We start from the raw sequence: 12,973 nt of genomic DNA, 5'->3' as shown, positions 1-12,973 counted from the left end.
ATTACTGCTAAAATGGTGGAGGATTTGTTCAATGATGGCTTGTTGAGGCCGCGCTCGTTGTCCGGAGCAAATTTGGGTTTCCGCGGCATTTTGGCACGCCTTTTTTTGTGATGACGTCAGCATGACGTCATCGGCGGGTCTCGGGTACGGAAAGATGACGTGGCAGCTGATTGGGGCGATGACGTGGCACAGGACACAGTGGTAGTGGGGACGCAGCTAGACGGTGGTAAGTGGTTTTATCAGACCATCTTTTGTACAAGGGCGATAAGTGTCAGAGGAGGCCCGATGCAATGAAAATAGGGCAAGCGTCCCTGCGTACGGTGGTAAAACCACCCTCTATCGGACGCTAACTCCTGCACGTCGGTGGTGCTCCGAAATCAACAATAGACGTTGGATCTAGGAAAGCAGATCGGACGGCTGAGGATGAGTCGGAATATTGCATCAGCGAAGGGTGATGGGTCGAAGCCTTTTACATATATGCGATGGGCAAAGCGAAATGGGCAATGCGACACAATGTGGACCATTGGATCTGAGGGTAGATCGGACAACTGCCGCGCGATCGGCGATATCGCGTCGGCGGGAAACCATGGGGTAGAGCCTTTGTACATATGCGTGATGTGATAGCAAAATAGCGATGAGGGCTTGCGACGCGACAAAACATAAGTTTTGAGAAAAACTTAAGTTTTGCGGCAAAACTAGAGTAATGCGGTAAACGAGGGATAACGATAAAGAAGACTATATAGGAGAAAGCGGAGATATACGACAGGGATGTATTTCAATAGCGATATCGCTTTCGGTTGTGATAGTGATATCGCATCAACGGAGGGGTCGGGGGATATGGAATATGGCATAGAACTCTTGCGACCGCCGATTTCAAAGTCGCATCGGCAAAAAGATATCGGGGAGCATATATAAGGGGGCCAACACTGCTGCGACCTCCGACAGCGATATCGCGTCGGAGGGGGGGAAAGCTCATTGGAGGAGGAATTACTCAATCGGAAGAGGGTCAATGCGATCAGAGGGAGATTCCTTTGATTGGAGAAGGGTTTATGAAATCGGAGGGGGGGGTTTTATATGTCTTTAAAGGATTTTTAATGCATCGGAAGGGGTCCGATTGCATGGAAGAGGGTTTTTATGCATTGGAAGGGGTCCAAATGCATAGGAAGATGGGAAAAATGAGGGTTCTTACTAAGTTTAAGGCAAACTTAGTAATTCCCAAGGCATATTTATGGTTATTTTTCAACCAAAAGGAGGGGATATGTATATAAGGGGGATTTTTAACATATTTTTAATAGGGGAAGAGGAAATAAGAAGGGATTTATATAATAGAGTTAGGAATTAATATGGATTTTGTGAAGAAAGCGCTAAGTATAGAAATCTTAAACTACAAAGGGGAAATAGGACTTTATAGAAGAAATATGAGCACTCCTAAGTAAAGCAGATCTTTACTTAGGAAAAAGTCATGAAAAATGATGAATTTAAGAGATATCAAGCAGATCTTAACATCTTTTAGGGGAAATTAGTGAATGATTTGGGGTAAAGGATGAAGGGGAAGTTAGTCATGCCTTGCTTGAGCTGCTCTAAGGGAAAATTGCCTTGCACCTGTGATCTGAAGTAAAATAACATTTTGAAATACAAAATGATCACACCTATTCATTCTGCAACCTCAAAACTACCTACCCAGCCTACTTAGCCTAACATTTTTTCTTCTTTTTGTTTGGGTGCACTTAGACTAGCAAACCCATATTTTCTTCTTTTCTTTTGGCTATTCTCCTATCTAAATCTACCCTTATACCTTCCAGGGGCTTAGATTAAGCTGTTGAGCACCCTAGCTTCTCTACCTATCTAATGATCTTCCAAGATTAAACAGTTTGGACAGATATTATTCTCTATCTTCTAAAACAAGCAATTTAAACCTAGGGAAGCCAAGATTAAGTTGTTTGGCCTTCCCTTAACTGTGAAATCCTTCAAAAATGGAACTTTTGCAGCATGGAAAAGATGAACATTTTTGGCACTTCCACTGTCAATCATGAAATATGAAACCTATTGTAATAGGAGGCTAACACACAAGATGAAATTGCAGACCGTAGAGATCATATATAAGACATATTAAATATAACTCTCCTAGAAGGAAAGAACAAGCATGCATTCAAGGATCACTGCAGTAATGACCGCACATCAACAGTCAAGGATAAGTCTCCTACGGTAAGGTATGTATGAATAGAATTTATATTTGAATTATGAGTATCATCTCTAACATATGTTTTTTCAGGACAACGTAAGTATATACAGGGTCTTGGTTATATCTTTGTGTCTCTATATGTCACAGTTAGTTTTGGTACCACATTTCGGATGTCCTATTCTTAATACTACACATTTGATGCCACATATTCTTGATGCTACACCAAGTTTTATAAATCTATATGATGTTGTAAGTTCATGTTACTTGTCTTGTCATAGTTGATATAATGGTCTCTGTTTTTGTACTTAGAACTTGTTCCATCACAATTCTAGGGTATCACATCAGTTTTTATTGCATGTATCTTTAGGTCAGTTTTGGATATAATCTTGCATAGATTCCAGACGTATATCAAGAGTGGGAGTCTTTGTCTACTGTTGCAACAATCCAACAACAAAAGTGACAAGCAAACTTCAGGTACACATTGTAATTTTAATTTGTATTTATTCATTATTATTCACTTACATGTGTTTTGCAGGCAGAGGTAAGTTGAAGGGTATTTTTTTTTTGTTTTGGGATTGGTTTCACTAGGAAATTTTTTCACGCGGGTAGAAGAAGATTCAAGTACAACATCAAGCAAGAATTCAAGAGAAGAAGTATCAAATCAAAGGAAGCATTACAGTGGGACATCCTTAAAGACATTAAATCCATCCAGATATCATGAAGTATTTTTAAGGCCAAGAGTCATCATTGTAGTTGTAAAAGAGTCATTAATAAAAGAGTCATCATTGTTAAAGAGTCATCATTGTAAATATTGGAAAATAGTCATTTGTGAAAGAGTGATTTTTCCTAGAGTTGAACAGGCAGTGTTGGGAGGTACAGGAGTCATTGTTTGGATGATTTCATGTTTTGGTTGCAGGTCATAGAGTGATTGGGTGTTTGGTCAAGTACACGAAAATCATTGTACATCTTATCGTATCATGGATTGTTTTCCCTGGTTTGGGAATCCACAGTCTTGTCTTATTTCAGTCATTATAGGGTGGCATAGAGGTGCTAGGCAGGTGTATGAAGTCACCTACAGGTTGGGGCCTGTGAGCAATTCAGGGTGGTAGTGTGGCATTAGGGTGAGTTGCAGCTCTCTAGGGTGTCGGGGCATCCATTCAGTTGATTACTGAAGAAACTAGGTCGTTGGGGCATCCTTCTGGTGGGAGATGGAGAAGAATGGTTTTCTAGAATTCTAGGAAGGCTTTTCTATAATTTCAGTTGGGGCTGAAGATTAAAGAATTTATTAGAAATGTGTTCGGTGGTTTTTGTCTTGGAGGGGGTTTTCCACCTAAAATTCTTGTGCCTATTGTGTTCTTTTATTTATTGTTATTACTAAATAAACATTAATAACAATTGAACATTAAATAATGCTCTTAAAATATTTAAAAGTGCTAATTGCTAAGGGATACTAATTCACCTCCCCCCTCTCAATTTTTCCAACAACTTTCGAAGCAAACCGAAGAAGAGCTCCTTGCAGATTGGATCTTGTGCCAAGTTGGAACCACGGTTTTGTGGACCCTTAAATATCATTGAGAGGATTGGGCTAGTAGCCTATCGACCTGAATTGCCTCCGACAATGAAATTCCATGATGTTTTCCATGTATCATTTCTTAAGAAGTATGTTAAGGATGTTGATCATGTGATTGACTAGCTTGTATTGTAGGTGGAACCAGATGGATAATTCTAGCTGGAGCCTCAGCGTATATTGCAGAAAAAGGTGCTCATTCTCTGGAACTAAGAAATTGAGCAAGTTAAAGTGTAATGGAAGCACTTTGGGCTCGATGAAGCTACATGGGAGATGGTGGATCAGACATGGGCCATGTATGCTTTCTTGTTTATCAGTTGAGGCAAAGCAGCTTTGATATGGTGTTTTGATATATGCTTTGATATGGTGTTTTGGTATATGTTTTGATATGTTGTTCTGGTATATGTTTTGGTACATTTTTTTGGTATCTACTTGGTGATATTGCTATATGTACATATGTATATGGATGTAAATACCGCCATGAGCTATGTTATAAAGCTCCACTAAGCGATATGGTTGTCATGTCATTATGACTATGTTGTCATGTTACTATGTTATCATGTGGTTATGTTATCATGATGTTATAATGTCAAGTATGTTGGAACTCAACAGGATGATGATTGTAAATACCATAATGAGCTATGTTATAAAGCTCTAGTATGCGGTATGTTGTCATGATGTTTTTCTTTTGAGCAAATCCTTCATTATAAATACTGCATCGAGCTATATTATAAAGATCCATGAACAGTATGTCTTCTTTCAGCAGGTTCATTAGGTATATGTGTGATTAAACACTGAGGATGGTGTCCCCTAAGGGGGAGTGTTCTGTAACAGCCTTGGTGAAAATTCCATGTAATAAAAGTTAAAAATAATAACCATGGTTTATGGGACACTTATTCCAAGTTGAATGTTGGGAAAGGCATCCTAAGAGGTGTTCATTTGGTTGTTTATGGCTAAGGAAATTGGAAAAGGCAATGACTAAGGCTTTGGAAAGGCAAAATGGCATTTTTGGCACATTTATTTATGAAAATAATGGAAATTAGGAGAAAAGGAAGCTGAAACGTCACATGTTGCATGTGAGGAGGAAATTGAAGGAAAATGATAGGAAAATGAAAAAAATAGATGCCTCATTCATAAAACGGCTTATGAGGATCAGTTGGTAACATTTTTTTAGTTGACTTTTGGAGCTCTCACATTACTCCCTACTACTCCCTATCTCTATCTCTATCTCTCTCTCTCTTAGATAGTTAGAGTTCTCTTGGAGCATTTTGGCATTGGAGCAAGAAAGGAAAATAAGGCAAGAGGAAGCAAATATCAAGCAGGGAAAGGAAGGATCAAGTAGCTACAATAGGCTTCATTGTAGGTATCAAATTGCATGTGTATTTTCCTTTGTTATATTTTGCATGCATTGTATTGCATGTGGTTATTTTTTATCATGGCATGGGTTTTTCCAAGTGTAACAATGTTTTCAACCTAGCCTTTCCATTTCTGGATATCAATGGTGTGATGGGGTTCTCATGTTTTGGTTGAGCTAGATTGCCAGATGGATTCGAAGTTGAGTGGGGTAGATCTTCAAATGATAGAGAACATGACCTAGTGGTTGTGTTAAAGCTAGGATTGTTTTGCCTCAGTGGGCCTAGGGATCCTTTACGGTGAATGTCAGGATATACGGTAAAGAAAAGAGGTGGTTTTCTCTCCATTGGGCCTAGTAATCCTGGGTTTGGGATATGCAGTAAAGACTGGTGAGTGGGTCTCGGTTTAGTTCCTAATGATCCGAGTTTGGATTGCGGGCAAGCTTGAGAGACTAGGAGATAGAAAAATTCCTCACAGTGTAGGTGGAGAAAAATGGTGGCATCCATGCTTGTTTGGCCTAGTGATCAGTTGGAGATCACTATAAATCCTATTGTGATGTGTTCATTATGTTGGCTTAGATATTCGGGATGGATTACAGCAAAGCCTAGTCTTTATTGATGAGGGTGAGGTGATTTAGCCTCAATATGCCCTGGTTGGTTCTTTTGGTTTGAGTCCACATTCATACTTGGAATATGGCATGGGGGTGAATGGCTAAAGATAGATATGGGTCATCCATTCTATGGTCGGGTGGAACAGGGTAGTCCCATCTCTGGTTGGTTTGTTGCATTTTTTAATGAGAAATTCATTCCCTTTATTTTCATGTGTAAAGTTACTGATGTATATGTGGATTTCATGGTTGATATGCTTATGATATTTTTTTCCCTATTATGCTAGTTATATATATGTTTCATGACAACAACTATGTATGGCTCTCAACATGTTTTTACTTGTAAATGAATGGATAATGTATTTATGGCCTAATATATGATAATGTAGCAAATGACATGAGGGAACAATGGTTCATAGCGATTCTCAGACAAGTACAATATCCCTACACCAAATTATGTTGTTTAGACCTGTAGGTTACATTTTGATAATATGTTTGACAAATTCTTGTCATGGCTAGTAGGGGTCTGGTTAAGGTCGTGTTCAACTTATTGCTTTGGAATCATTATTTCCATGTACTTTTACTGATTTTAATCTATCACTCCATTCTGGGCAGTAACCTGGGCTCTGAGCCTGAAAAAGTGGCTTAAATCTCGGGGTCACTGACATAGAGCTGACAATTTTAGTCTTTGGTCGCTTGCAGGAAAGCTTGTGAGAGAAAGTTTGGGTTTTTGAATCCTCCCTTTCCCATAGCATGAGAGAAACTAAGGCCTAAGATGTCCATAACATCAGTGGTACCTAGGGACAGGCTGTCAGAGTGGCTGACATGTCTCCTAAGGATTCTGAAGCTGATGTTGAATGATTGTGTGTGATATTTCCATTTTTTCCACTTCCTTAAGGTCACATAGGAGGTCAAATCTAATCATTGTAGACTCTCATCACATGTTTACCTGATTAGCATGGTTACTTGGGTGGATGTGTAAGGAGGGTGTTATACTGGAAGGTCTAGATATAATTTGCAGCAATCTTCTCAAATTTTCAGAAATGAAAATGATCATTCTAGTTGCCTTGCATTCCCTTCTTCTCTTGAGTTTTTAACTCACGAAAAAATTTCTGAAAATCATAATTTTGAGTTTTCTAGCATAGAAGCTCAACAAAGTCACGATTCATCCATTATTTGTAGCAACAATATGCAGCAAGTTTGTTCCTTTAAGCTTAATGTAGAAATTTCTGAAGAGCAGATACATGAAACTACATGCACAAATATTCTCAGCAATGAAATTATTCAGGATAATTATGAAGTAAAGAAGGTTGTTTTGGTTCCCATGGAAGTGAATATTATCGTTGTGGATGAATTTGTAGTTTCAAATGAACATAGTATAATTGATGAACAGATTGCTCCCTTTTCTTTAGAAAGCAGTCCTTTTGCAGATCATCAAGATGTAACTTTTCATGTTTTTCAAGTTCACGTGGCTAGTTTATCACAGTCATTTGGGCAAAGAAAAGTTGTGGAAGTTATGAATCATGGACAGTTTTCAAGTATAGGGTTTGAATTGCCATTTTCTGAGTTTATTTTTCTGCTTGGAGGAGTTGAAAACAAGCTTTAGTTAAGTAGCTATTTTCTTGACTGGTTGCATAGGAAATTTGTTATTACTTTATCTTGTAGTCATTTTCAGCAGATTTTAAATGATCCAGGAGAGGAGAGTATCAACGTAGGAGAAGTCACTCAAGGTTCAGAAAAGGAGGAATATAATGAAAAATAACAATCAACAAGTATAATTGAAGACAACTTCTCCCTTTTTGTTGATCATCAAGAACATATGACTTCCTATGTTTTTAAATATCCTCTGGCTAATATGATATAGTCATCAAGGAAAATGGTCATTCTTATATTTGTGGATTATGGTAAAAAATTTCAGTGGTAGTTCGGGTTGCCAGTCTCATATATTTTCAACCTTCTCATGGGAAGTATGAGCAAAATTCATTCAAGTATCCATTTACTTGATTGGTTACATTGGAATGACTGCTTCATATGATTGTACATATTCTCAACAATGAACAACTATCATCATGGTTTGAAGCCCGAGGAGAAGGCCTTAAGGCTTTGGTGATGTGTTGTTAATTTTTTATTTCCTTTAACTATTTCAGTTTGTATAGTTATTTGGTGAATAAATCTAATCAGTATGTAGTCAGTTGTTAGTCGATTCTTATTTTTGTCTCTATTGCCCAATGGAGAAGGCTACTAGTCTACGATTTTCTTGGCACCTCGTTGGGATGCTGCCATCCCCATTGGAGCTGATGTTAGAGTCCCATAATAGGAATCAGTGGTGTTGACCTCTTACTATTCATTTTGGTTAAGTTATCTTATGTATCACTAAGGTTTCATAGCCTAAAGGTTTGTTGGTAAAACAATCCATTTAGTTCTTGAAGTCCTGTGGTCAAGACAAGACTGAAACTTTGAGAGGTTTTTTTGCATATAAATTTTGGTTCATATCATGTTGTAGGACTTTTCATTGGAAAGTGCTCAGAGGCAGCTTTCCAATGATATATTTGGTTCATCAAACTGACTTCCAGATCAAAATAGAGAGCAAGTTGAATTTTTGGTCCTCAAAACAAGAAAACAAAGGAAAAACTTGAAAGAATTCTAAGTTTTGAGTATTTTATTTCTACCACATGTTAGCTGGGTGTGACATCGAATAAATTCTGATATTTTCATATCAGAGGTGCAGTGAAAATCAACAATTGGCAATTAGTGGGTCCTGCAAATCAAGGAAAATTTTAAGGATGGAAAATTTTCTTGAAGTTTACAAACATTGGCGAATCTCACTAATCCCTAATATGAAAACTATAAAATATTTATTGATATATTTGTAGAATTATTCAAATTTAAAATTATTTTATATATAGTCTCTATATAATGTTGGAAATTTTTAAGGTAAAATAATTTTATATTCTAAAATTTGGGTGGATCATCTTTTATAAAAATTAGAAATTGGCAAATCTTTTTTGTGGAAAAATCATTAGCCCACTGGGCGAAAATTAACCCCTAAAATTTTTCATGTTGCACATCGAAAATCAACAATTAGCAAGTTCTGCACATCAACAATTACACATCATAAAAACAAATCACATCAAAGGTCCATGGCGATCGACAGTCACATACCAGCGAAACAGGGCACATGGCACATCACATATTAGCGATCACATCTTGGAGAATGTTGTGATATATAAATGTTGCAATCATAGAAGGTTGTGATATGGAAAACACCGACAATGTTAAAACATTGGAGAAAAGTGTTGATAGTGTTAAACTGTTAGGGAACACCGAAACAAATTAACAAACAAATTCATCACAAAACAAAGCAGGACTGGCCTTTTCTCTCTCCTATAAAAGGACACGTGGCGCAATATGATTGGTTCCGATAAGGGATGTGTGGCAATGTATGATTAGTTTCAATAAATCCATGTGGCATCTGATGTCAGATGACGTGGTTGTATGGTAGACACTTGGCAGGTAGTTTCGACATTTTGAGGGGTCATAAGGTGGAAAAATAGGTGACACCTATCGCCACCCATAATGCTCCACGTGGTAATGATGACATCATATCGGAGGTCACAAATTGGAGGTTGAGGGATATCGCCATTTTGTAACATGTGCCACTTGAAAAAGTTTCGATAGAGGAGCTAGCATGCGGTCATGAGGACTTAAAGAATTAAAGGCTAAAGTGCGTAACAAAGGAAAATCACCCCTGGTGGGAGCCTAAATACCTTAGTGCTCTAAAGCTAAGCACCAAGTCACATCCCTTGGTCCTATGCAAAGAAATGTGGGAAGGGGGCTAAAGACAAAAGGATCCAAGGCATAAGCATAAATTCAAGATAAATCATGTTAAGAGGAGCGCCAATAGAATTGATCCGAGAATCATTGGTCTGATTATACAACCGAACCAAGGCCAAAGGAGCAAGCTCAAGGGGCTGAGGACTATTAGTGCAACAATAAAAGCATAATTTCTCTAATAGATCATGTGGAAGTGTTAACATATGGGTGGGTCGGTGGCTGTTGAAACATAGGAAAAGTAGGAATGGTAGTTTGAAAGCACAGTCGACAATTTGTGTGGAAAACAACTACAACCACTCCAGTTTTAAAGGCAGAGGATAGGAATTTTTAAACCAGTTTCCAGAATTAGAAGCTAATTATTTTCCAGCACAATTAAGGAATAATGAAGGTGTAGTTGCAGAGGGACATGTCATGATATTAGAAATGCTAATACCACAGTTAGGGACCTGTTCTACTTTTAAGGGAAGTAGTTGACCAGATATTTCTTTTTCTTGAATGCAAACATATTTTTCTATATTTATTCTAGGACATACAGAATATATTTGAAGTTCATATTTTCATACATGAACTTGAGAGATATTTAAAATGTACTTGTTTATGTAATTATGTAATGACCATTATTTTGTAAAATTGTTAAGGAAAGCACTATATAAACAATTTATGGATATGTAAACAAGGTTGGAATTTTTATGAAGAAAAGAGTTTTACATTGATGTAAGTTGTTCCAGGATTCTCGTGTCAAGAAATTGGTGATGTGTTTTCTTATGTTAAATTGTTTCTTTTGTTAGTTTCCATATGTATTTCCCTCTTTATTGTTGCAAGAAGATTAAGGGCCAAATTTTTTTAAGTGTACTCTGGTCTGGGTTGTTAACAATATCAATGTTTTCTTTATGATATTAAGTATAGAATTCATCTCAGTATGCTCTATATTTAATTGAACTTAAATTATATTCATCCTATTCACACCCCAAGCACTTTATAAGGTCTAGGAGTTTTCCTAACCTTCCATATTACAGTTTCTATGTTATTTTTATGATTGATTACTCAAAATATTATGACTCCATGCCCAATGGACTTTTCCAGCATCTTTCAACCAAATTTTTTAAAAACCCTACTCAAAATTAAATAACTAGCCTAAGAGCTTAAAATAATAAATCTAAATCATACAGAGAGATCCCTCTCTGAAGTTGGAAGGGCTAGATCCCATATTTAAAAGTGGTTTTGTGGTTACTTTTGTAGTTTTCTTCCTTAGCCTAGGGAAATTATGGAGTGATAACAAGTTGTGTTATAAAGCTCTATTAAATGATATGATTGTCATGTTTTTAGCAAGTTATCATTGTAAATACTGCAACTAGATGGGTTATAAAGCTCCATAGGCAGTATGTTTTGCTTTTACCATTTTTTTGGTGATAGGTATCATAGAACATCGAGGACGTTGTTACCATAAGGGGTGGGATCTGTAACAACCTCAGGTTAAAATTTCATGTAATAAAACTTAGTAAAGGAAAAATAAGACCAAGGTCATGGGACACGTATTCTAAGTTGATTGTTGGGAAAAACATCCAAGTGGGTGTTCATTTTCATTTATTATGGCTAAGGAAATTGGCAAAGGCAAAGAGGCATTAGTTGGCATTTATTTATGAAAATAAAGGAAAATAGGAGAAAAGGAAGGTGAAAGGTCAGAGGTTTCAAGTGAGGAGTAAATTGAAGGAAAAATAATGGAAATTGAAGAAAATAGGAGCCTCCATGATGAAAGGGCTTATCAGGATCAGTTCATGGCTTTTTTCAGTTGAGACTTTTGATAGTTAAATTTTGGATCTTTCTCTATTCTCTCACACTTAGATTTTTCTTGGAGAACTAACAATGTAAACTTTGAAACGGGAACTGATACTGTTACCCGTTTTGTAGAGGTGGCAAAAAAATGACCCGATTTTCAAAAGTGGTGATGCAGAATACACATGTTTTTTTTAGAACATGGTTTTTGGAACTTTAATTTTTTTCATGTGCATTAAGTTTTAGAATGGTAGTGAATGGTAGTGATTTTCATCTTGATTTTAAAAAGTGAGTATTCTGCATCACACCCTTTTTTTAAAAGACCTATTTTTTGACTTTAAATTTTCTAGTGTGTGAAATGTAAAAAATTATTTTCTAAATTTGATAGTTTCTGAAGTCGTCATTGTATTCATATTTTCTTGTTCTCTATCTTAATTTTTTTTTTTTTTAGTGGGGTTTTTATTGTTTTGCGTTTTTAAATTAGAAAGTCGATAGTTTGAATTTTAGATAATCTACATGTTTAGACATCCTTAATTAATTTTTCAATCCACATGAAATAATTGTTTCTAAAAAACAACATTTTTTAACAATGGACATAAAAAATAACCATTTTTAACATAAATATAACAAAAAAACTAAACGTTTTGATATTTTTTGCTAGAATTAACATATCAAAATCACAATTTTTATACAAAAATATTAACTAAAAATGGTCAAATAATAGTTTTTTTTTATGAATTACATGTCAAAAAGATAATAATAACTACTTTTTTTTTTTCAAAAAATAATGATTAACTTAAAAATCAATGCAGAAATCACATATTACCAATATTGAACATATAACAACCCTAATTGAGTGTTTATTCTTCTCATAAAATGTCAAAGTCAAAACATTGCAAAGCTTGATTTACAAGCATAACTTAAATTTAACCAACAATGTCACGTAATCCAAATTCTTCGTCCTCTAGAGTTTCATCATTGTCCTCTTCCACAATATTTTCTGTTTCATTTTGCTCATTTTCCTCTTCTAATGGGTCTTTGATGTCTGCAAATCTCCCAATATATGTCTTTCCAAACATTCCATGTAATGGTGGTTGGGGTTCCTTTGCCTTTTTTGCCACACGTGATTCACTAAAGTCCCCTTTCTTCAACCCAATTTCTTGCATTGCATCTCGAAGAAATTGAAGAGCATTAATTCTTTGCTGAATGAAATTGCATTGTAATGGATCTTTCTCAATTGCCGTTAGATCTAGCGAGGAGATTCGACGATTAAGGATATGTATGTACGTCAAGCGATGTCTTCCTCTGCCGTTAGATCTAGCGAGGAGATTCGACGATTAAGGATATGTATGTAGGTCAAGGTGACTGTTATCCTTTGATTTTGTTGTGCTTCATGGTGGGAATCGGTGGATTTCGGGTGGACTACATGCTCGAGGGTTATCCCCCCGTTCAGACGCAAAATCCTTTTAGAATGGTCTGTATTCCTCATTGGGTTCGATTCTAATTTTAACGTGGTTGCAGGTTCTCGCCCCGATATGAGCCTCATCCGTTAGATCTTTGAGGGGTGATCGAACGGTGTTGACTTATGTTTGTTTTTCGAGGGTTTTGTTGTTTTGTTTGTGGGTCTATGGCTTTAAGCAGTTTGATATTTCTTTAG

Source organism: Pinus tabuliformis, chromosome 9 (genome assembly GCF_031772625.1).
Source record: "Pinus tabuliformis cultivar Carrire ecotype Pingquan chromosome 9, CPIR1, whole genome shotgun sequence".
NCBI classification, from domain to species: Eukaryota; Viridiplantae; Streptophyta; class Pinopsida; order Pinales; family Pinaceae; genus Pinus; species Pinus tabuliformis.
The sequence above is the reverse complement of the archived record's forward strand: the minus strand, read 5'-3'. Positions refer to the sequence as shown.